We start from the raw sequence: 24,792 nt of genomic DNA on the forward strand, positions 1-24,792 counted from the left end.
GAGTCTGTCCTCCACCAGCACAGTCTCAGCAGAGCACAGTCTCAGTTGCCAGGTGCCCTGGGTTCTTCTCCCTCCCCACCTACGCATGCTGCCAGCGCCTTCCTGCTTCTCTAAAATGCACATATTGAGCGATCAAGAGATTGATTTTTTGATGCAAAGTAACAACAAAGAGGACTTTTGCAGGGAACAGTACAAGCAGGCATCTTTTGAGCTGTGCCCCGTCTCCCCCCCACCCTCTGTTTCTGCCCTCCTGGATGGCTGAGAGGCTTGTCAAACTTTATTTCAGGCAAAATTCTGTTTTAAAACAAGTCTCTCTTTTCTCTTATCTTGAGATGGTGGCAGAAAAGTGTGCATGTGTGGAGGGCAAGGGAGTCGGGGAGAGAATATCAGCTCTGTGCTTTTAAGGCTGTTGATGGGCGGAGTTAAGAGAACCAGGAGAAGCAGAGACTCAGCAGAGTTCAGCAGACAAACTCCACTGCGTGCTGTGGGCTGCCTCCTTGCGTGTAAAACAGAGAAATGCGAGGAAAGCCCACTGCAATCCCACTGCACAGAGAACAGGCTCAGCAAACATAATGGGCCAATTTAAAACATTTCTATGCATAGAAATGGATAGGGCCTTTTCAATGGTTACATCCCAGCTATGCAGGGTTTTTTCCAGTGCCAACTAAAACCCCTTTTAATCAACAGAATACTTTCTGCTGGCATTCAAGACATAAAAACACAGGACAAGATGGGGAGCAGGATTAACAAATACAAAATTGTCAATGATTGCCAAAAAGCCCTCTACAAATCAATATATCTTCATACTACTGTACCATGATACCACAATAATTTCCATCCTCGCTAAGTCTGTGCAATACAGCTCTTATGGACTATTCCTCCCCAACCTTGCTAAGTCTGAAAGGGGGGGGGGGGACCTGTTTGATGAAAGATCTTTTCCTAATGAAACTTCTAACAAAATCTAATTTAAATCCCGTCCCTGAATTCTTTTTTTTCAGTGTTGCACTGAGTCAGAATTTTTTTACATTCAGAAAGGTCAGTCAAATGTGGTTTCTGTCTAAGCTACAGAATTTGGACAATTATGGAAACAACTGGCAGGTTCCGGGCATCAAGTGCTCCATTTTCCAAGTTGCATCAGAATCTGAAGCAATCTGTTTAGTACGGTAGCATTATAAGTAGCAATAGCAACTGCATTTAGGGTTCATCACCTCAAAGATGAATAATACAGAATATACAAGGCATGAGTAATTTTTAAAAATGCAATTAACCCCCAGTCTTTTTGGCTTCAAGAAAATTGATACCTGAAGCAATATCTATGAGCCAGATGTCGAATATTTACCTCTGAGCACATTATGTGCAAAGATGCATGTGTTCTTGAGGACAACACAGAAGCAAGGAAGCGACAGAATTGTTCTGCAGGTAAGCACAGATTCCATTAGAGAATAATTATCTGACATCTCTGCTTCAGTTCTCACAGTTGGAAAGTCAATGAAAGACCCTGCCTGAAATTCTGTAGAGCTCCTGCCACTCAGAATATTTAAATTTATGTAGAGATGGTAGTGTAACAGAAATTAGGAGGCACCATAGCACATCTAGTCTTTACCTGTTGTATACATATTTCCTTTGTGGGTGTTACAATGGTCTCCAGTCCACCCTGTTTTGCAAACCTTGGGGAAAATGAGACCTCTCAAGAAAATACCTAACAATAATTTATTTATATCCTGCCTTCTCCCCAATGGGAACCCAAAGCAGTTTACATTGCTCTGTGCTGCTCCACTTTTATTTTCACAACAACCTTGTGATGTAGGTAAGGATGAGAGTGTGCAACTAGCCCAAGATCACCCCCAAGCTTCCATGGCATGGTGGAATTTCAAACTTGGGTTTCCCAGATTCCAGCCTGATACTCTAACTACTATACTACACTGGCTCATAATTGTATGATGGGAGGGGTGGAATGCAACGGGAGGAGTGAGTGAGGGGTGGCATACCCTCCCTTCCCTCCCTCCCCTTCCCTTCCCTTGCATGGCACTCCTCCCCCTGGTGTGGTGACATTTTTTGGCAGCAACAGCAGTTGCACCCCTCTCCTCCCCTCCCTCCTGTAGGGTGGGTGGGCCATGTCCAGATGCTGGGCCCCCTCCCTTTCCCTCCCTTGCATGCCACCCCTCACTCTGACAAGGATAATGCTCTGACAAGGATAATGAATAAGACATGTAGCAAACACACCATAGCCCTGTTCGTGTTACAGCAAACGAACCTATATCCTGAATATGTAACTGTGTTCACATTACAAATTAAACTGGGGGCTGACACCAAGATAAAAGTGGGATTTAAAACCACATTTTCAGATGTACATGTGTTGAATGTAATATGCAACTTACTCAACGTGACACAGAAAAATCAAGTGTACGTGGATGGTATGTGCATCCATTGTAACTTGCAAGCAGGGCTCATGTACAAAGCAGAAGGCAACCTTAAAAAATTGAAAGCTTTTATCACGTGAGTATTTATGCATGTCTTCCTGGAGCCTTTACAGTGTGAGACAGGTGGGGAGAACAGTGCAAGATGACTATCACACCAATGCTGCCCACCTAAGGGAGAGGAATTGATGAGATAACACCCTCCTCCCACCCCCAAGGCTGAGTGGCTGACTGCAAATCTACACTTGATTTAAGGCAGCCTACTGCATACACAAGAGGTGAGAGATCTGAATCAGAAAACTAAGTTCTCAGTCTGCACCCTTGTAGCCTAAGCTGGAAGATGCTGTTGCTCAGGATACTCCTGGGACAGACAAGTTAAACCTAGCCTGAGATACGGCAGCCCTTCATATTTGCAGTGGGAAAGGCATCTCCACGTTTCATTCCTGGGGGAGCCCCCCTCCCATATACAGACAAGTCCTTCATGGCAGGGTAGCAAACTGTGCTGGTACCGTGAGAGGCCAAGTAAAGATTTCTGGGCCAACTTGAAGCCCATCGCTCGCATCTGCTGCTTGGGCACATCAGGTTCCTGAAATAAACGTTGCCACATTGGGATCATTGAGTAGGACAGATTTGGTGGAATAGCCCCCACCCTCCTTTTTAAGGGTACCTAGCTCTCAGACTCTTCCCTCCCACCCCACCCCCTGCCTTCCAGCCACATCCTTCTCCCCAACAAATCCATTTTAATTCGACCTCATCACCCCAATAGATGGGCAGTATCTGCCTGCACACAACTCATCCGGATGCGAGTGCCGACAGCCCACGTAAACACGTGGCCAAGCGCCTGGCCACGCAGCCACACAAGGCTCGCCTTCTCTCCCCCCCCCCCCTCAATTCGCCTGTCGATCTTCTCCCCTTTCCAAAGGAAGCTTAGCATCCTAGGATCAGTGAACCCCCCCCCCCCCGATCATTTCCTCACCTCACACCCCTCTTCCACCCGGCCCTTTTCTTTCCGGCCTCCTCCTCGGAATCTCCCTGGGGAGGAGGGAGCCGATGGGGGTGGGGGGTGGGGGCAACGGAGTGAGTCACGCTTGGGAGAAGCGGGGAAACTCCAGCTGCTCTGCTGGGGCCAAAACAGCTGGCGAGGCGCATGCGCATCCCTAGCCTTGGCTCTCCACCCTCTGTCCCTCCCCTGCCTTCCCCTCTCCACCCCTCCCCTCCTCTCTCCCTGCCGGCTGGGTGCTGAAGTTGAGCGGATGGCAGCCAAGCAGCTCCGTTAGCGACCAGCTGCACCAGCCTTTCCCTGGGACCGTTCAGTGCCAATCACACCCATCCAGCCGGGGGTGGGTAAGGCATTCCGTTTTTCTTTCAACCTCAGCTTGGGACAATCAATGGCACCAAAATGTCGGCTTTATAGACCGATGCATGGCAATATAGAGAGCCATATAGGAAAAGATGGGCGAGGGGAGGGGAGGGGGGCGGCAGCGCCGTTCGGGAGAAGGAAGGGACTGGCTCGCCTGTCTGCGCGTGCGAGCCGGGGAGCGCTGAAGGGGGCAACCGATGGGGCTGGTGGGCGACTGGCTGAGATGCGCGTTTGTGGGTGGGGGTGAGGGGGAGATGTTGTTTCTCTCCAATGATGCAGGAAGCGGGGGGAGAGAGAGGTTCTGAGCGTGTCTTCCCCGCAGGGCCAGATCTATATTTTTTTGTAGGGGGGCAAAAGTACAAAATGACGCCCCCTCTCCCGTGTATCATAAACATATTTTATTTATATGTATGTATACAATCAACCTATATAGTTTACATCTCTTTTAAATGATAGGATAGATTATGTTGACCACTGTGAATTGTAAATGAATAATTATACTTTTACATTGTTTTATTTATTTACAAATGTTTGAATATTCCCTCAGGCTCTCTGCACACTTAAAAACCCAACCTAAAGAGAAAGTTTTTCAGCCTCACCTTTTCTTGAACGTTTTTATAAATACATTACACATAATTTTGACACTGGAAATACCAAACACCCCTCGCTCTTCTTCGCTGCCTGATAAAGAAAAGCTTTATCTGGTAATTATGTTGGTAGAAGCGAAAATGACCAAACTGAAGCTACTGCATTTCTGTCACTGGAAAAGACTCTCTGGAAAGGGCAATAAAGCTAGGGAACATTGAAGACAGTAGGAAAAGAGGAAGACCCACCATGAGATGGATTGCCTCCATGAAGGAAGCCACGACCCTCAGTTTGCATAACCTGAGCAAAGTTGTTTTAGAGTCCGTTCCTTCATCGGTCAGAAGTTACTTGGTAGCAAATAATGCATATTCTATCCTTTTCCCTGCCCCCCTTCCTTTCCCAAGGTGTAAATTCAGGCTCTTTGGGAAAGGCCAACAAGCCTGTCAGATGAGGGTGCAGGTCTACTTGGGACCTTTGGCAAAGCCAAGCATAACACAGTTCCCAGTTTCAAAGTGTGGGGCTGGGGGAGAGAAGAGCCTGTCCTTTCCCCTTCTGACCTATTCAACTCCAGGCTGCTCCAGGGTTTGCAGCTCCTCAGCAGAGCAAAAAGAAGGGGAGAGGGGAAGGTGGTGCATCAGACATGCGGCTAAACCATTAATGGTTACCAGCCCCCCAAACTCTTCTCCCCATGTGAGTATTTAGAATGTGCTCTAACACCCCCCCCCCCCAGAGGTCTTGTGTTCCCAAAGCCTACCACAGCTACTGTCAACCAGAGGTAGAGCGAGGGGAAGCTCTGCCCCAGGGGGCGCGCCCTGTGCCTCTGCCATGGCTGCTCCCACCCCTGCCCCAGAACGCACTCGCCACAGCCTTGCCATGCCTCCACTGCGGCTTCACTCAGGGTGTCGCGCCACACTCTTCTGTCAACACATGGTCCTTAAAAGTAGGGGAGGGCAAGAAGACAGGAACTGGAAAGTTCTGCAGGTGAAAGAGCAGAGGATGTTTCAGCCAGAGGAAGGAGGAATATTAACAAGGCCAAGGAAGGTTACCTGGAGGTCTGTAGCTTCCCCGTGGACCCACCACACATACTGTGTCTGCAAAGTTGTTCCTCCATGGGTTTGGGAGCTGAGAATTTAGAAACAGTTCAAGTCAGGAAAGCAAAGTTTGGTTGGGGAGGGAGAGAAAGGTCTTGTTTAAATTTGGGGGGGAGAACGAGGAGGAAAGAAGCAGGCATAAGATGGAGTGGAGGACAAATGTAAGACAGACCAATGCCACCTTGCAGGTGTGAAAAAAGGCTTTCATTTCCTTAACTTTCTCCACTGGGTTTATTCCCAAAAAGAAGGTCATGGCTGTTATCTCCTCTCATAAAGGTATCTTATAGAATAAATGCCTCCACCCCCCTTCTTTGTCTCCCCTCCAAATCATAGTAGCTGCTTGGTGTGTGTGTGGTGTGTGTGGTGTGTGTGTGTGTGTGTATGGCTTATAGACATTCTTCTCGTCATTCATGGGGATGACCAAGAATGTATTTCCTTTCCATACTGGCCAGATCTTCCCTTGCAGGTACCTGTCCTCTCTGTTCTGCCAGATCAGCAAGATCCTCAGACTTGGTTGGATTCTTTTCCCCATTGCTTTCTTTCTAGGAAAATATCAGAGGGCTTAAGGTTGGAAGTGAGGCAAGCAAAAGTACACATTCACACAAACAATGTGGAGGAGGGGCTGGCTGCTGGAAGGTGGTACCAGAACCCCAATCATCCTGTCTGGGCAAAGGAGAGAGAGAGAGAGCGAGAGAGCACCAGCCCTCTAGGCAGATGTAGTCAAAATCTACTGTTGTCATTCAGTGAGTGAAATGTCAGGCTTTCTCTGAAGTGCCTGCCAGAACTGCTGACTCCACCTCTTGGGCATTGCATGTGTGCAGGGGAGGAGGTACACCTTTCAGAGTCTTTTACCTCCATCTTTCTCTCCAAGAACTGTGAAGACTGATGGATCCTTACTCTTTTCTACTTACATTTGTCTTGTCTACTCCTGTTTCCTTTTTCACTCCTTAGCCCCTGGTCCATAAAGCACTTTGGGCTACAAGGGTGACTCAGTCAAGACTGTTCTTTGATGCCAACAATTTTAAATTGGAATTAAATGATGTGATGAGGTTTGTTTTAGAGTATGAAATGACAGCATAATCTAAAAAACTGGAAAATTACAGTTTTTAAAATTTATTTGGACATTCTTTTAAATTCAAGTACCTAACCCCTCCTGCATTTATTTTAGAGGGTCCCCCCCAAACCATGCATATTACCATGCATCACCAATGTCATGTGCCTTAAAGTGAAATTTATCACATTATTGTCACAGGGTTATCTTATAGCATTAACTGTTGTTTGTGATTTGCATTGCTTCTACTTCCAGCTTAGTTTTCTTATCAATCAGTTATCTGCCAGTGGAGTGGTTTGAATATTCCTTGTCACCTATGGTCACTTTCTGAAAAGAACTACGTTAGAACTGAAGCCTGCCTGGATGTACAATCATAGGGATGGAAGTCCTGACCTTTGGCTCATAGGCATGGACAGGCTGTGATACTTATGGTGATTAAAATGTACTCTCATATATGTTTAGAGGCACTCTTGTCTTACATATTCCATTACACATTTTGGTACTAAAACAGGTTTTTAGGGGGACAGTTTTAAAATGTAGCCCTTCTCTCTCAGAATATTATGTTTTAGGATGAGGTGACAATTCGGATAAAATGGTTTCCCTTTCTTTTGGTAGCCTCAGGATTTTCTTGAGTTCATCCTGTCATCTCAGGTCTGTCACATGTAAATGTGTCAATTGCTTCCCCTGAACTGACTTGGAAACTTTGTTGAAAGGTTGTATATAAGCGATAAGCGATATAAACAATGTTGTTGACTGTAGGATGTTTTGGAGGACGTTGATTCATAGGGTTGCCATGAGTCGAAAGCAATTTGATGGCACTTAACATACACATACAGTAGAGCTGATAGGTGATAAATGGGAGTTCTCACATGCATGTATGAACACCTTTAATTTCTATTGTGAGATTTATCATAATAGACAATGGCAAAGAAATCAAATGAGTTTTCTCACCAGTTTTTCATTTTTGACCAGCTTAATCACCAATCAGTTTATCATATACTGGGACCCATTTCCCTTTAATAGGGATAAGTAACTGTACAGCAATTAATTCTCTGCTTTGCTCTGTAGAGTTCATATGTTTAGGACACAGCTGACTCTACTTTTGCACTAAGGACATTTTGTTTGGCTTCCTGCAGATGGCCCAATTGCATGACTCACAGTGTGGGTTCTCTCATACCACCTCCACCTAATCTTGAAAATGTGAAGTATCTAATTGGTAGAATCTGCATCATGTTCCTGATAAACATAGGCAGTACCACACAGGTGCTGAAGTCACCCATGCCTTGGCCCTAACTGACATAAAGTTATGGCAGATTATAACCCCTAGCCATTCTGTGTCCCGGCTGCGGGCTGGGCATTTGGACTCAGAAGGATAAAAGCTATCTATTGACTCTCACACACCATCCCTGTGTTTCTACTTTACTCTGTGTCTGCCTGACTTCTGGCCATTCTAGACGGCTCCCTCCAGTCATTGCTAGCATTCAGATGAAAAGAGCTAAGGGATATATCAGCGCAAGGGTGAAATAGTTTCCTCAAAAAAGCTTTTTGGACTTTTTGCTCATTGATAAGCGGGCAAGAGGTAGACAGAGGGAAGCAAGCTGTGTATCTGAAGCCACAGGGAAGAGAAATGGAGGGGAAAGTCTCAGCAGTTACAAATGAAATGGGGTTTCCAGGAACAATCTTGCCCTTCCCTATTCTTGCTTCTCCTGACCTAGATGCCTGTCTTCTAGAATCCCCTGACTTTTCAAGGCATTTCAAGATTCTGAGAGGTTTAAACGTAGACTGGGTGTAGAGGTGCCAAATTTCTGGAAAGGCTTCAGCTTTTTTAATGTTTTTTTAAAAAACATAAAAAATTGCAGAAAACTTGAAACATCAGCAATACTTACTATCAAACCTAAACTTATTTTACTCCTAAACAGCACCAGTGTAGCAACAACATCAGTTATAGAATAACATTTATAACTTGGGTGGCATATCTGTCCATGGAACTTCAAAGTTTTGCTACCTTTGTTTTCTACAAGAAAAATTGCAACCATACCCAGTATTTCAGGGAGAGATGCAAATATCTGCTCCATACCACCTTAACATGTGTATATTAAGTTTTGCCATTTGGAAGGTAGGAAAAATTTAAAGTTGAGTTTTGCTATTCAGACGTAGGAAAAAAAACACAAAAGGTGGAGCCATGAGTATATTTGTTTATCATTAAAAATACACATTTCATTACATATTCCTGAAATGACCATTATGAAATGATGTAGATTATCTTATATATATGAACATATACAGACATTTTGAGTAAAATCTTACCTTAAAATAAAACATTCCACTCATTCCAAAAGGAAAAACCATTTCATAAGGTATTTTGTGTGTGTGTATGTACTTCCAAATTTTGCAGTTTTTCCACAGGAAAACTGAACAGGCTTCTCATACTTTTCATACTGTACATTTGGAGTAACATACTCATTCCAAATGAGAAAATACCGGTAGTTCTCATAATTTTTTATGTGTGGGAGGAGGGAGCCCAGGAAGAAAGGGAAAATAGGGTTTTCTGAATTTTCTTCATTTTTTCTTGGCCTTTCACATTAAGTGAGAGTCAACTGAAAAATTTCCTGTTAACACTGATAATATTCAATAGCTGAATGTTCAGCCCCCCTCCCCAAAATATACATTCAAGACCCACTAAATCAGTGATGGCAAACCTATGGCACGGGTGCCAGAGATGGCACTCGGAGCCCTCTCTGTGGGCACGCATGCACAGAGTTCATCATGTGGGGGGGCGGAAAATCCCCCCCACACGCACACACATATCTAGGCTGGCCTGGGCAACTGAGCATGATGTGCATGCACCACGGTGAGCAGGGAGGACTCGGCTGGTGGGCCTGGTGCTTATGCTCCAGGTGACTGCTGCCGGGGGGGGGGGGTGCAGAGGAGGCAGAGATGCTACAGAGGCACAGAGCGGTGCATGTGGAACTTGCTGGAGGCTAGAGCAAGCTGACCCCTACTCAAGCGGGTGGGGTGGAGGAAGAGGGAGCCAACCGCTTTTTTCTAAACTAAAACCTCAGCATTCAGGTTAAATTGCCGGGTTGGCACTTTGTGATAAGTGGGGTTTGTGTTGCAATTTGAGCACTTGGTCTCAAAAAGGTTCGCCATCACTGCACTAAATGTTCACACTACCTTTACAGAGGACAGTATACAAACTTTTACAACAATTTTAAAAAATGAGGATAAGAGGGTAGGATCGGCTGATATGTTGGGATTAATGTACCATGAAGTTTTGTGGAAGGGACACTCTACAGTGGCTTCCACATAGTCTTCTGACTGGTTCTCCATTACACCTTAAATTAAACCTGTACAGGAATTTCTAGGGCCTATGGTTGCCAACTCTGGCTTGGGAAATCCCTGAAAATTTGGGGGCAGTGTCTGGGGAAGCTAGAGTTTGGCCAGGGGAGTGAGCTCAATGGGGATATGATTCCCATCCAGTCTGTTCTTCAAAGGTGCATTTCCTCCAGAGGTACTGATCTTTGTTGCCTGGAGAGCAGTTCTAATTCTGGAAGATTGGCAACCTTACGCAGGGTCAGTCACAAAGGGTCTGGTACATGCCATCCAGGCCACAATTGGCCCTGAAAGCAGATCTGCATACATAGAGAGGATATAAGCCAAAAAATAGCACTGTATAACTGGACCAATTGTGCTGGGTAGGATACTGTCTCATGAGGAGGGAAAGGGTTGTAGTTCAGCAGAAGAGCCTCTGATTTCTGTGCAGAAGGTCCCAGATTCAATCCCCCATATTGCCAGTTTAAAAGGTCCAGACCGTAGGTGATGTGAAATATCTCAGCGGGAGACCTTATAGAGCTGCTTTTGGTCCAAGACAATTCTGACTTTGATGGGCTGATGGTGTAAATCAGTATAAGGCAGTTTCACGTGTCTTCATGTGAGACTGTGCAGAAAGATAGGTTTGGCAATTGGCACAGAATGGGCACAATTCTCAACTCTCAAAAGTCTCAACTTTTATTTTCATGACTTTTCTTCCCTTAAGGTTTTGGAAGATACATTTGTCCTAAGTGTGTCCTCAGATCTCAGAAGATAAGAGGAATAAGGGGTTTTAATGATCTTTGTAGCTCTCAATGATTTGCAGACATAGAATCCGTTACATTACCAGTGTGTCAGAGAGCCAGCGTGGCATAATGGTTAAGACAGGGGTAGGGAACCTGCGGCTCTCCAGATGTTCAGGAACTACAATTCCCATCAGCCTCTGTCAGCATGGCCAATTGAGTTGGGTTTGTGAGAGGCGTGATGACCGCATAGTGACTTGCCTGCCTGGTGCGAAGGTTGCGGATGTCACGCTTCGTCTAGATAGGCTTTTAGACAGTGCTGGGGTGGAGTCAGCAGTTGTGGTCCACATTGGCACCAACGACATTGGGAAATGTAGCCGGGAGGTTCTGGAAGCTAAATTTAGGCTGCTAGGAAACAGGTTGAAGTCCAGGACCTCCAAGGTGGCATTCTCAGAAATGCTACCTCCGCTTCCACGCCAGCAGGGCGAAGCTAGGCAATGAGGAGATACAGGGTACTCAAATGCGTGGATGAGAAGGTGAGGGTGTAAGGACTAGAGGGTTTCAGATTTGTATCAGGAACTGGGGAACCTTTTGGGACAAGGTAGGCCTGTAGCCACAAACGGGACGGGACTTCATCTTAACCAAAGAGGAACCAGGCTGCTGGCATACCAACATTAAAAAGGTGGCAGAAACAGCTTTAGAGAGAAAACTGATCACTGGGGAAAAGCCGACAGGAGCTGAGGTGACTTCGGTTCGGAATACCAGTATCTAAGTGGGGGATGCAGACAGAGAGGGAGAAGTTTTTTCTAAACTCTCAACCACATACAAGCAAGCGAACATATAGCAATGTGCATGTGACAAGGGATAGTGTCTACAAAAGCACTTGAGGGGTAAAGCACATAAACTCCCAGGTTAAGGATACACAGAGACAGGGCGTATACAGGTGTCTCTATGCTAATAGGTAGAAGCATTCGACCTAAAAAATGGGGAGAGCTAGAGTACAGAGTTTTGAAGGAGGGACTTTGATATAGTGGGCATTACAGAGACATGTGGTGGAATGAGGAGAACCAGTGGGATATGCTGTTATACCAGGCTACAGGCCTCTATAGGAAGGATAGGACAGGGGGCGCATTGGGGGTGGAGTTGCCCTTTACATCAAGGAGAGCATAGTATCACATAAAATAGACAATGCAAGTAGAGTTGAGTTCCCCTACAGAATCACTGTGGATATCAATACTCAGGTGTGAAGGACAGTTTAATATTAGGAATATATTATCGTCCCCCCTGACCCAAAGTGCACAAAGAGGATCTCTGAGATGGAAAAAAGAAATTAGAGAGAGCCAACAAAAACAAAAAAATGTAGTGGTAATGGGTGATTTTAACTATCCCCATATAAACTGGAAATGGCCATGTTCAGGTCAAGTAGTAAGGAGAGAACATTCCTGGATATGCCTAAATGACTGTGGCTTAGGAGCAGATGGTTGTAGGAACCAACCAGGGGAGAGGAGTGATCCCAGATCTAATTCCTATGTGGGACCCAGGACCTGGTGCAGGAAGTCAAAGTGTTGTTGAGCCGATAGGGGAACAGCTTAACCACCAATGCTGTCCAGGATTCAAGTATCCTCAGCATTAACAAGTTGGCAACTACTAAAATGTAGTTAAGACATTCGGCTTCTCCTTCAAGGAAAGGGAAATTTCTCAAAGATGAGGGGATGAGTGCGCAGGGGAAGCTGAAAGGGAAAATCAAAGAGAGTCAAAACTGTCCAGGATGTGCTTGGAGGTTATTTAAAAAACACAGTCTTAAAAGCCTTTCAGCTGGAAATGTGTCTCCACAGGTTAGAAAAGGCAGCACCCAGTCCAAAAGAAAGCCACCATGGTTAACAAGAGAGGTTGGAGGAAATTATCAGGAAAAAAAAAGAAAATGTCTTTTTTTTAGAAAAATGTGGAAGTCCAATAGTTTGAAGCTTATGAGAGAATATGAGAGGGACTTACACTAAATGGTGGCAAAAAGAGAAGCAAGTTAGCATGTAAGGGAGGCAAAAGGGATTATGAGGAACGCATTTAAGCCATGCGAACATCAAGACCAGCAACAAACAGTTCTTCAAGTTTACATCAAAAAGCAGGAAGCCAGGCAAGGGAAGCTTGGTAGGCCCGCATTAGATGACAAAGGAACAAAGGGTGTAAGCTAAAAGATGGCAGAGGTGCAGATTGCAGAGAAGCTGAATGAATTCCCTTTGCATCTGTCTTCACCCAAGAGGAGGTGAGGGGAGGAAACATTTCCTGCACCTGGAACCAAGCTTCTTAGGAGGCAAATCCAGGGTAAACTAGCTAAGATAGTGGTAGACAAAGGAAGAAGTTCTTGGCAGCCATTGATAAACTAAATGTTACCAAATCCCCTGGCCCTAGATTGGCATTCACCCAAGAGTTCTTAAAAGAGCTCAAGCATGAAATTGTTGATCTTCTCTCACTTTAATATGCAACTCTATCCCTGAAATCAGGCTCCATCCCTGAGAGACTGGAAGATGGCCAATGTCACACCAATCTTTAAGAAAGGATCTAGGGGGACCCAGGAAATTACAGGCCAGTCAGTTCTGACATCTGTTCCTGGTAAATTAGTAGAATCTATCATTAAAAGATAAAAATTATAAGACATGTAGAAAAGCAAGACCTGCTGAGAAAGAGTCAGCATGGCTTTTTGGTGCAGAGGGAGGCAGATCCTGTCTCTACAAACTTACTAAGAGTTCTTTGAGGGTGTAAACAGGCATGTGGACAGGGGTGAACCGGTGGACATTGTCTACTTGGATTTCCAAAAGTGCTTTTGACAAAGTTCCCTCACCAGAGACTGTTGAGAAAGCTCTAGCAATGAAAGGAATAAGAGGGGAAGTCCACTCCTATGGATTAAAAAACTGGTTGAGAAACAGGAAACAAAGAGTGGGTGTAAATGGGAAGTTCTCACAATGGAGAGATGTCGGGGAGTGGTGTCCCCAAGGATCTGTTTTGCAGGGACTAAGGAGTGCTCTTTAACCTATTCATAAATGACCTGGAAGTAGGGGTGGAGTAGCTGGTGGCCAAGTTTGCAGGATGATACCTTCAAAATTATGTAGGGTGAGTGAGAACCACAAAGGATTGCTGAAAGAGCTCCAAAGCGGACCTTGATAAATTAGGGGTGAGTGGGCTCAGAAATGGCAAATGCAGTTCAATGTAGCAAAATGTAAAAATTGATGCACATAGGGCAAAAAAATCCAAACTTCACATACATACGCTACAGGGGTCAGTGCTATCAGTCCACAGGCACCAGGAAAGGGATTTAGGGTGTCTTGAAGTTGAAGTAGTTCCATGGGAATGTCAACTCAATGCATGGCAGCTGTGAAAAAAAAGCAAACTCTATGCTGGGGATCATTAGAAAAGGAATTGATAATAAAACTGCAAAGATTGTCATGCCCTTATATAAAGCAGTTGGATGCGACTACACTTGGAGGTACCTGTGTCCAGTTCTACAGTCAGCCGCAGATTCTCCAAAAAAAAAAGGATATTGAGGAGATAGAAAAAGTGCAAGCAGAGACAGGGCAACAAGGATGATTGAGGGGACTGGAGCACACCTTCCCTATGAGGAGAGGCTGCAGCGTTTGGGACTCTTTAGTTTGGAGAGGAGGCGGCTGAGGGGGGGATATGGATTGAAGTCCTACAAAATTATGCATGGGGTAGAAAAATGCTTGACAAGAGAGAGACATTTTTCTCTCTTTCTCACAAATACACTAGGAACCAGGGGGCATTCATTTTAGAAAATGCTGGGGAAGAATTAGGACTCAATAAAAGGAAACACTTCTTCAATGCTAACGTGGCATTAGAGTTGGTGTTTGGAATATGCTGCCACAGGGAGTGTGGTGATGGCCACTAACCTGGATAGCTTTAAAAGGGGCTTGGACAGATTTATGGAGGAGAAGTCAATTTATGGCTACCAATCTTGATCCTCTTTGATCTGAGATTGCAAATGCCTTAACAGACCAGGTGATTGGGAGCAACAGCCGCAGAAGGCCATTGCGTTCACATCCTACATGTGAGCTCCCAAAGGCACCTGGTGGGCCACTGCGAGTAGCAGAGAGCTGGACTAGATGGTCTTTGGTCTGATCCAGCTGGCTTGTTCTTATGTTCTTATCATCTGGAGAGCCGCAGGTTCCCTACCCCTGGGTTAAGAGAAGGTGCACTCTAATCTGGAGAATCGGATTTGATTCCGTTTTGCCACTTGAGCTGTGGAGGCTTATCTGGTGAACCAGATTAGCTTGTGCACTCCAACACATGCCAGCTGGGTGACTTGGGCTAGTCACAGTTCTTTGGAGCTCTCTCAGCCCCACCCACCTCACAGGGTGTTTGTTGGGGGGGGGGAAGGGAAAGGAGATTGTAAGCCCCTTTGAGTCTCCTTACAGGACAGAAAGGGGGATATAAATCCAAACTTTTCTTCTTCTAGATTATGCAACTAAGAAAATATGTAACTGTGCATAATTTATACTGATTGCAGAATTCAACTTTGTTGGCTCAAAAATGTGAGCTGGCTGAATACAACATTCTATTTTTCCTCCCTGAAATGCTGCCTTTGTTAAATCTCTTATATTTAATAGTAGGAAACAAGAGTTGCCAGGGCTGGGCAGTTAATGGAGATGTGGAGGTAGAACCTGGGGAAGTGGCATTTACAGAACAGAGGGACCTCAGTTGAGTTTAATGCCATAGAGTCCATCTTCCAAAGCAGCCATTTTTTCCAGGGAACTGATCTCTGTAGTCTTCAGAGCAGTTGTAATTCTGGAAGATCACCAGACCCCACTTGGAGACTGGCCAACCCAGTAGGGAAATGTGCTATTCAGTACTAGTCCTGGACTGTATTGATCTGTCATAGCTGAGCTGTTTGTACCATGAAAGATGCAGCAACATTGCCTCCTTTGCAAGCGAGCCAGAGATTAGGGCAAATGCCTGAAAGTCCCCAAAGAAAAATGGTGCATGATTATGTTGCTCTTAAGCCTGGCCTGGTTGGGGATGTCAGGCCTCTGGCAGGGTCACCAGGTCCCTCTGGCAACCAGCCAGGGGCAGGAGGAGGGACTTAATGCAGCAAGAGCAGGCTTATGAAAACTGCCTGCCAAGACATGAATGGCAACCTTCTAGAGACTTTAAACTCCTCTTTTTGCTGCCAGGGGTTGTCAGGTACTATATGATTAATGATAGAAATACAAACCAATAATATTGTCGAAGGCTTTCACGGCCAGAATCACTAAGGTGCTGTGTGGTTTCTGGGCTGTATGGCCATGTTCTAGCAGCATTCTCTCCTGATGTTTCGCCTGCATCTGTAGCAGCATCTTAAGATCCTCTGAAGATGCCCTATCAGATCCTCTGATGGATCCCCTATTAGATCCTCTGAAGATGCCAGCCACAGATGCAGGCGAAACGTCAGGAGAGAATGCTGCTAGAACACGGCCATACAGCCCGGAAACCACACAGCACCTCAAAACAAATCAAGTTCACAACATTTAAGCACTGGCAAGATTTTCATAGTAGCTAGGAGGAAGAAACCTGTTTTGTTTTTACTTTTTCAGCCACACAAAAAAATTACCATATTTCAGTGGCACCAGTGGGTTGGATTGCACTATGGTTTGATGAATAGTGTTTGATTTGAAGGGTAATAAAAGTTGCACAGCCTCAGTTTGAAGTTGGGAACAAGCAAAACCTTTGGCCCACTGTCAGGAGAGTCTACGTGCAAGTAGAGTTACCCTCTAGTTTGATAAAATCCTGAGATTTGGGAATTGAGTCTGGGGAAGGAAAAATTTGAGGAGGGGAGGGACTCTACCTTCCATAGCTGCCATTTTAAAAAGGGGAATTGATCTCTGTTGCCAGGAGATCAGCTGTAATTCTGGTCGAACTCCAAGCTCCACCTAAGTTTGAGTGGTTAATTCACAAGGCCGTTAAATATGCTCTGCAAAAAGTATTTAATGCAGATCACTGTTTTCAAGCTCAGTTGATACAAGTTATTTAATATTAACAGTGGAAATACGCCATTGAATCTCCTTGTTTGCCCTCCGCTTTCTGTCAGTCTTAGTCCACTGTAAAGACTCTGAACCAGATTCAGAAATAAGAGCTCAAAATAAATATTGAAACCTGTCTTAAAAGGGAAAACTCGTGTTTGAACTTTGATGGAATCTGCTCTGATATTCTGGGTATGCTATTAGATTTTTAGAGATGCACCATATCAGTACCCCACTGCTCTCTTCTTAGTTGGGCAAACCTTATAATTTTTAAAAAGAAATTACATCCAACTACATCCAAGGTGATGTTTTTAAAAATCTGCAAATCTTCAATGGCCAGTTGGAAAACCTGCTGGCTAAAAGCCCCACCTAACCCCACCTACTTTCTAAAAACACTTGAAGGCACGAGAAAAGGTATTGGTGGGCACCAGGGCACCCTCAGGCACCATGTTAGGGACCCATGTCCAACAGGATCACCATAAGTTGGCTGCAGCCACTTTACCTCTGTTTGCCTTGATATAAACTGAAACTTAGCTATTCACCAAAGGTATGCATTATTCCACATTTATAAGCCCTAGCACTGATCAATAAAGATTGTAATGCATATAAAATGTGGAGAAAAAAACCACACTTTGTACCTCAGTAAATTCTTAGGAAACAGGAATACACATTTCTGTTCTACACTTAAGTATATTTTAATTGCACAGCCTGGGTAAGGTTGAGGTAAAAAGAGACTTAAAAATTGGAAGGGGGAACAGAAGAATTAGAAGGCAAGAGAAGCTAAGGCATACCATGTTGATCGATGGACTTAGCAACATGTTATACTATGAAAGTATTTCATCTCAGCATAAAGGTTGCCTGGCCCAGGAGATCCAATTGTTGCCTGCCAGTGCCTGAAATGCCAGCAGGAGAACAGTGGGGAAAATATCAGTGCATGTTGGCATGGTGCCAGTGAGCTGTCATTTCTGGCAAAAAAACAGAAGTGATATGATGACACTGGGGAACTCTAGGATTTGTAAAAAAAAGAAAAAAGAAACAACCCTCTATGGTTTGGACACTGGAAGTGACATCAGCTTGATGTGATTACTGTGTTTCCCCAAAAATAAGACAGTGTCTTATATTAAATTTTGCACCAAAAGATGCATTGGGGCTTATTTTTGGGGTAGAGCTTATTTTAGGGGAAATACGGTACCTTCACAATTCATTAAGGCGGGCTCTCGGCAACCCATTGCTTCCCCTTGCGTATGACCCAAGCAGCAGCCTCAGTGGCAGGGAGCATGGGGCATTGTCCATGATTCGTGATCTGTAACTACCGGTAGGACTTATTTTTGGAGGAGAGCTTATATTTTAAGAATCCTCCAAAAATCCTGAAAAATCATGATAGGGCTTATTTTCAGAGTAGGGTTTATTTTGGGGAAAACATGGTACCAGGGCACCTATCTCCCCCTCTAAATGCTCTCAGGGGTTGCAGGCTGCAGTCTGGCAAATCCTCCTCAGCTTTGTTGTAATATTAATGGTTTAGATCCTTGGAGAGCTTCCCCCCAAAAATCACTGCTGAAAAAAGCCATGGGAAACAGTATCAAGTCAGAGCTTCTGGCTTTTGGCATTGCCTTCCCTGTGCACCTAGTGGCTGCAGGGAGAAATGCACTTAATATAAAGTTAAAATGTTTTCACTGAATTTAGGATTATTCTGACTTCATAGGCTCTCAAGTTGACTTGGTCCTCCTGAACTTGTACTCCTCCCCCCCCCCCTTGGTCCTTCCTCTCAGTGGCCCTGGACAGAGGTCCTGTAACAGTTCCTAACATTTTGTTTGGTTCTTAATCATCCATGAAAAGCTCAGTAATTCTCTTCTGTCACTCCTGTGCATTTCAAGTCATGAAGGAGAGCTTTCTTGTGTATTCTGGTTTTTTTGCCATAGATTATTACAGCCTCTTCTCAGACTCCCATTTTTTTACTTGTGCATTGGGTATGCTTGACCTGTGTGTAGAAATGCTCTTTGATTGCTTTTATTTCTCAGGGACAGTCCTGATGTTCTGGTTTCCATAAACCATTGCCCCTCTGATTCTATGTTTGTTTTGGGGGGATGTCTTATGAAAACATTATTAGTACAAGTTCTTGTAACTGTTTTCAGGTTTCATCCTCTTGTCATGAGTCTCCAAATAGAAGCTAAACCGCTAAGCGGAGGGTGGATGCATTTTGCCTGTAGTGCTGTTCATGCGTATAGATTTGTAAGCCCACAAATACTAAAGGACCTTGCAGTATGCACCCAGGCATTTCACACACTGCAGAAAACTGAGTTATATTTTAAATGGCTAATAGTTTAGGGCAATTATTTTTTCCTAATGAATCATTCCTCTAATTCCATCTATGAAATGTTAGGTGAATGATATATTCCTTTGGTCTTTGCTTAATTTCTTTCTTTTTAATGTTCAGCCCAATTAGCTGGTTTAGCAAGATTGTTGTGAACCTTCCTGCTAACATCAGAAGTATTGTCAGTAGTTTCAATTCTGCATTGTGTGTTAATTTAAAGAGTAAATGCTCTCTGACTCTTCCTGAGTTCAAGGCATTAGTGAAAATGTAAAGCTTACGTCTAATCTCTTTGGGACTGTGCTTGATTCCTCTTAATAACAACTTAATAAATACTCAATAGATAATTGTTCTGGTAGATCTCGTTCCTAATGTTTCACCTGCATCTGTGGCTAGCATCTTCAGAGGTGCATCACAGAGAAAATTCTGTTTCACACTGTGTCTAGTGAAAAGGGAAAGTTTAGTGGGGAACTTGCTATGCAAAGGTGTGGTTCAGTGCATTGTATTGCGGGTGGGGTTATCAGTCCATTTTTAATTCGATTTAGATTGCTACATTAGATTTGTTTGATAAAATTTGATCAAAACAAACTTAAACCAGCAAATGATAAGTAGATGGCTTTATCATTCAGTTCACTAACTTTCCTTGCCTGTCTGAAAAATTTAATTGGTCTTCTGTCCACATCCATAAAATAGCCACTTTTGCATTGAGGGCCAATCCAGACTAGCATTCTCGTCACCTTTAATTTCTAATGTGTTCTTCACACATTTCCTGGGATTCTTTGAGTTGAACATTTTTTCCACAAAAGAGCACTGCGCTGGCACTATTCACCCATAGATACAAATTGCCAAGATATCTGATGTGTGCTGAAAATGGATTAAATTGAGACAGTTATGTTAGTTTATGGAACCAAAATCACATTGATTTAGTTTCTCTGAAATGGATGAGGTGGGGAAAAATTACAAGGGATGCCATGCAGCCCATCCCCTTTCAGAAATAAGTAAGTGCTCAGGAGCACTTCTTGAGGAGCTTCTGGACTGCCATTGTCAGAACAACAACTGAAAAAGGGGTAACAGGAAAAGGAGGATACAAAGAAGAGGAGGAGGAGGAACAAACCTGCAGGCACAACAATGCACCCATAATTTTGGCCAAGCACTTTACTTCTGGCCCCAATAAAAATTCATGTGAGCCTCTCTGATCTCATCCAAGATGTCTGGTATCATAAATAATGAAAAGAAATCTATTTTAGTTCTGAAAGAACACATCATGTGGACCACATCATGGGTATAGCCCTGTGGCCTGGGGGGCTGAGCGCTCACTTCTGGAGCCTTAGGAGCCCTCTCATCAACCCCCTCCCAATCCTTGGGACCTGTTCTCTAGTTTTACATTAAGATGACAAAACAATTACATTTATTGTTATAATATAATGCAATAAAATATATTAATGATGGTACACATTAAGTACAAAAATAGGAAATAAAAGTGAAAGTATATTGTGCAATCCAAAGTGGGGGGTGGGGAGGGCCGAAGATGCTCAGTAAGTGGCAGATGGGTTGCACAGGATTTACTTCAGCAGCCAGCTTTGGCAGCACCCAAACTCAGAAGCTGACTCCTGTGGCAGCTGGCTATCAACGTAAATGCCCACACTGGCATGGAGAAGGGGCTTTCAGGGCATTCCTGGGGCAGAAGGACGTTTGGGAACTTCCCCCTTCTGTGGCGCAGACTTACGCCACCAAAAATGTTGGCCTATGCCATTTTCAACTATGGGTGTTCCGAGGTGAGAATGGAGTTTTTCTTGCCCAGCACCCACACCGCCAATTGCCACTTTGGAGGCAGCACTGGAACGCCGTCCCTGGCCTCTGGTCTCCCCCCCCCCCCCGCCCCGATTGGCTGCCTACCACTTAAATTGGAGGAAGGCTGCTTAGGCTGGAGGAACGCTTCAAACTTTGCTTAATGGAGTGGTCAGATACAGGCTAGCATTCCTTGTTGGGTAAAAACATGTATGCCATATTTAAATGGAAAAGACCAATCTTGTATATTCTGTTCTCCTAATGAATTCCCGTAATTGTGGATGCTGACAATTACATATATTTATATATTCCAGTCTAATGTGTTTCTGCGGTTTAGATTATAAGAAAGTTATTGCTTCATGAGTCTGGGTGAGGCTGCTTTTTATGAGAATTTCATACCTTCTTAGTATCTAAAAGTTAAGGACACCTGGAATAATAGCATTAATTTACGAATGAGGCAAATGGGTGCTGTTCTATTTTGTCAAGTTTTCTGGTAATGCTATTCTGAAAGGAATTAATGGGCTGGAAGTTCTCAGAAGGGATCCATCTGTAAATAGAAATGTTTCTTGTACTATACATGAATTTTTTTTTAACTACCTGGAGTTCTCCTGGAATTGCAACTGAACTCCAGACCTTAGAGATCTATGGTTGCCAAGTTGGAAAATTCATGAAGATTTGGGGGTGGTGCCTAGGGACTGTGATGTCTCCCCTGGAGGAAATGGCAGATTCAGAAGGTGGACTCTACAACATCCCATCCCTGCTGAGATTGTTCCCCTTCACAAACTCCTTCCTCTGCATGCTCCACCAATCTCCAGGTATTTCTCAATCCTGACAGCCCTAGTAGGAGAAAATACCTGAAGTTCAGTCCTGATGAGACTAAGGTACTGTTTGTCAGTGGAGAAGCTGTTCAGGGACTGTGGATTGAACCTCTCCTGGGTGGAAGCAGTTGCACTGAAGAAGCAGGTTCATAGCTTGGGGGTACTACTAAATCCTGGCCTGTGGTTGGAGGCTCAGTTCTCCTCCATGACACAGTACTTTTTGTCACCGATTCAACAGTTACAGCTGCTCCACAAAAAGCTTGATCTGGCAACAGTGATCCATGCTTTTAATCCATCCAAACTGCATTACTGTATTTTAATCTACACGAAGCCACCTTTGAGAATGGTTTGGAAATTCCAGTTAGTCCAAATTGATTGTCAGGGGTTGATTACAGAGGTTGTATCACTCCTGTGCTGAAAGACTGGCACTAATTACTGATCTGTTTCTGGGCACAGTTCAAAAGACTAGTTCTTACCTTGAAGCCCCTAAATGACTTGGGGCCAGCATACCTGAAGGACAGTCTTCTCCCAGCCTGCCAGTTAACATCTTCCTCTCAATCCCTGCTCTGTGTGCCCCTGCCATTCATAGGTGAGGTGGGTAATGACAAGAGACAAGGTATTTTAAGTGGCAGTGCTTTGCGTTTGGAATGCCCCCTCCCTTAAGGCTCCCCTGGAACCTGTTTTACATTCTTTTAGGTGTCAAGCCAAAGCATTTTTTAATTCCAGCTTTTAATTAGGGGATTTTATCGCATCAACTTTTAATAATCTGTCTCAGTTTTATGGATAGTTCTCATGCTGCGTATGCCTAATGGCTTGCTTTTAATAATGTGAGATTTTAACTGTAAGCCGTCTCAAGCAGGATCCTGAAGAAGCAGCACAGACATATCTAAAATAAATAAATATGGTCATCCACTGAGTTCCATGGCAGAGTAGGAATTGAACCTGAATTCTCCCCAGTTCTAATCCAACACTCTAATCACAGTATCACACTGGTACTCATTCTATCTCCCTTAGAGTTGGAAGTGCATATGAGGCTACCATGAGGAGAGTTACAAATTGCTCCACATGTTAGACTACTTCATTTTTGTGTGCAAAGGATCTTTCCATGCATGGGAAGATTTTCCTCATGATATTTCAGACCTTCTGTTAGGATAAGGTTTAGAATGATAGATTTTGTTGGTGTGACTTCAGACATTTTTTGTTGGAAGGTTAGGGTAACATGGAGAAAATCTAGCAATCCACATAGTGAGGTCCTGCAGATAAATGTAGGTTTGCAAATGGGTGATCCCATTCAAAACAGCTTCCTTGTGATGGCCTCATCAACACATACACCAGCACTGAGTTCACTTGCAAAGGTCTGCAGGTCACTCCTGCTGTCTTTGCTCAGAAGTTCACTGTGTTTTAGTTTGCTTGGTTATTTATTTGTCTATTTCATTTATACCCCACCTTTCTCCCCAATGGGCACCCAAAATGGCTTACATAGTACTCTTTGCCACTATCTTAGCCTCGAACAACCCTGTGAGGTAGACTGGACTGAGGAAGTATAACTAGAGATATGCATTTTGATATTTCCACTCAAAATATATATCCAAAGAATACTCTAACAATATTCTGCAGGTATATCTGAGTATTCAGATTGGTCTGTGGAGTTCTCAGAATACAAGTTCATAGATCCCAAATATTTCTTTTATCTTTTATATAACAGGCCACTTAAAGCTCCCAGGCCTGTTTTTCCTCCATTTAATAGGCTTCCTGGGCAACTGGGGAGGGGGGGGGGAGAGTTAGGCAGCATTCCCAGGTAATGAGATCAGATATTGTAATTTTATCACATATATTTTAAGTAGGTAGCCACCTTGCTGGTTCTTGTACAGGCAGAAAGGGAAATATAAAGCTTGTAGATAAATAAATTAGGGGGAGCATTAGATTTGTCCACCCAATCATGATGATTTGATTCTTAATTTTGACATTGGATCTATGGGGCTTGAAATTGTGCCCCTCGCTTAAGTTGGGTTGGACACTTTGGTTGGACATTAGTTCTGTTAGTCTCACAACAGCATGTCCTGGCCTGCCAGGCTCCCAGATTCCCACTAATAGCATACATAGAAGCAAGATGGGAAGAAAGCAATCTTACTCTGAGTCCAGAGAAACAGAGTCCAAGCAGGTCTGGTAAGAGGCAGTCAAGAGTACAAATGACGTCAGGCAAGCCGGTCCAAGGCAGAGTTTCAAGGAATCAGTCTACAAGCAGGTATGGTACAAAGCGGTCAGGCTTTTAACAAGGTTGCTTTTGCAACTTCCACTTCCTGAAGCAATCTCTTATATGTTTGTGCTGTGGCTCAGTCTTGATCCTGAGCTGACTCACAGCATTCTCTACACTGTTGTAGGGCTTCCAAGCGTGCACTGCACCTTTTAGAGTTCAGTTACTGCCAGGTGCAAATCCTCAGCTGCTGTACAGACTCAGGTGAGCTGGGGGGACTGCTAGGCTGGCCCTCAGTAGCTTGTGGTGATTCTGCAAACACTCTGGCTTCCAACTCTTGACTTGGGCCAGCTTTGTCTGCATCCTGTGAGGCTTCTAGCTGTGCTTGAGGATCAGTTGACTGAGGTTCCAGCACAGTGGAATCATCCTGCTAGTTCTCCTTATCAGAGGACTCCTGGCTGGCTGATTCTGAGCCCATGAGACAGTATTGCTTGTTTCAGTTGATTTAACTTAGAGTCTTTGGTTTCACATTGGTCCTTTTGAGCTTGTTGGTTCTGTTTGCATTCATAGACTTTTGCAGGTAGTTGTGTCTGTGTATTTGTCTATTGCAGGGGTAGGGAACCTGCGGCTCTCCAGATGTTCAGGAACTACAATTCCCATCAGCCCCTACCAGCATGGCCAATTGGCCATGCTGACAGAGGCTGATGGGAATTGCAGTTCCTGAACATCTGGGGAGCCGCAGGTTCCCTACCCCTGGTCTATTGGCTTCTTTACCTTGATGAAGTATGGAGACAAGTAGAATGGCTGAAGGTGCTTTGTTTAAGGGCTTGTTGAACTGGACACCTTGACCTGACTCACTTGAAACTTGGGGGGAGTTTTTTGTCGACAGGGCATTACTAGGCAATCTTGGTTACTATTACCAATCTTGGTTTCATTTGCTTGAAAAGCAGCCCCTCCAGCCTCCCAGTTAGAGTCCCCCATTGAAAATAACAGTCCAGAAATTTGGAATTCTGGGGAAAACAACCAAAATGGCATGGAGGGACCAGATACTTGGAAATACTTGCATATACACATCAATGTCCGTATTTGTTTATTAGACTCTATGAATTAAGTGGCTTCTTAC

At 44.2% G+C, this 24,792-nt stretch overlaps 1 protein-coding gene across 4 annotated transcripts in view; it reads left to right on the top strand.

Annotated features, from left to right (window-relative positions):
• The first annotated feature begins 3,632 nt into the window (after positions 1–3,632).
• Positions 3,633–24,792, top strand: part of RGS17 (regulator of G protein signaling 17) — a 79,972-nt gene continuing 58,812 nt past the window's right edge. For 2 of the 4 annotated variants that reach the window (XM_048488530.1, XM_048488550.1), the window contains exon 1: positions 3,640–3,757. The gene's annotated coding sequence lies outside the window, so the exon portion shown is untranslated. Of the gene's footprint in view, positions 3,762–24,792 lie in introns of all 4 variants that reach the window. The other 2 variants (XM_048488559.1, XM_048488539.1) reach the window with 2 other exon arrangements.

This window comes from Sphaerodactylus townsendi, linkage group LG01, assembly GCF_021028975.2.
Source record: "Sphaerodactylus townsendi isolate TG3544 linkage group LG01, MPM_Stown_v2.3, whole genome shotgun sequence".
Lineage (NCBI taxonomy): Eukaryota > Metazoa > Chordata > Lepidosauria > Squamata > Sphaerodactylidae > Sphaerodactylus > Sphaerodactylus townsendi.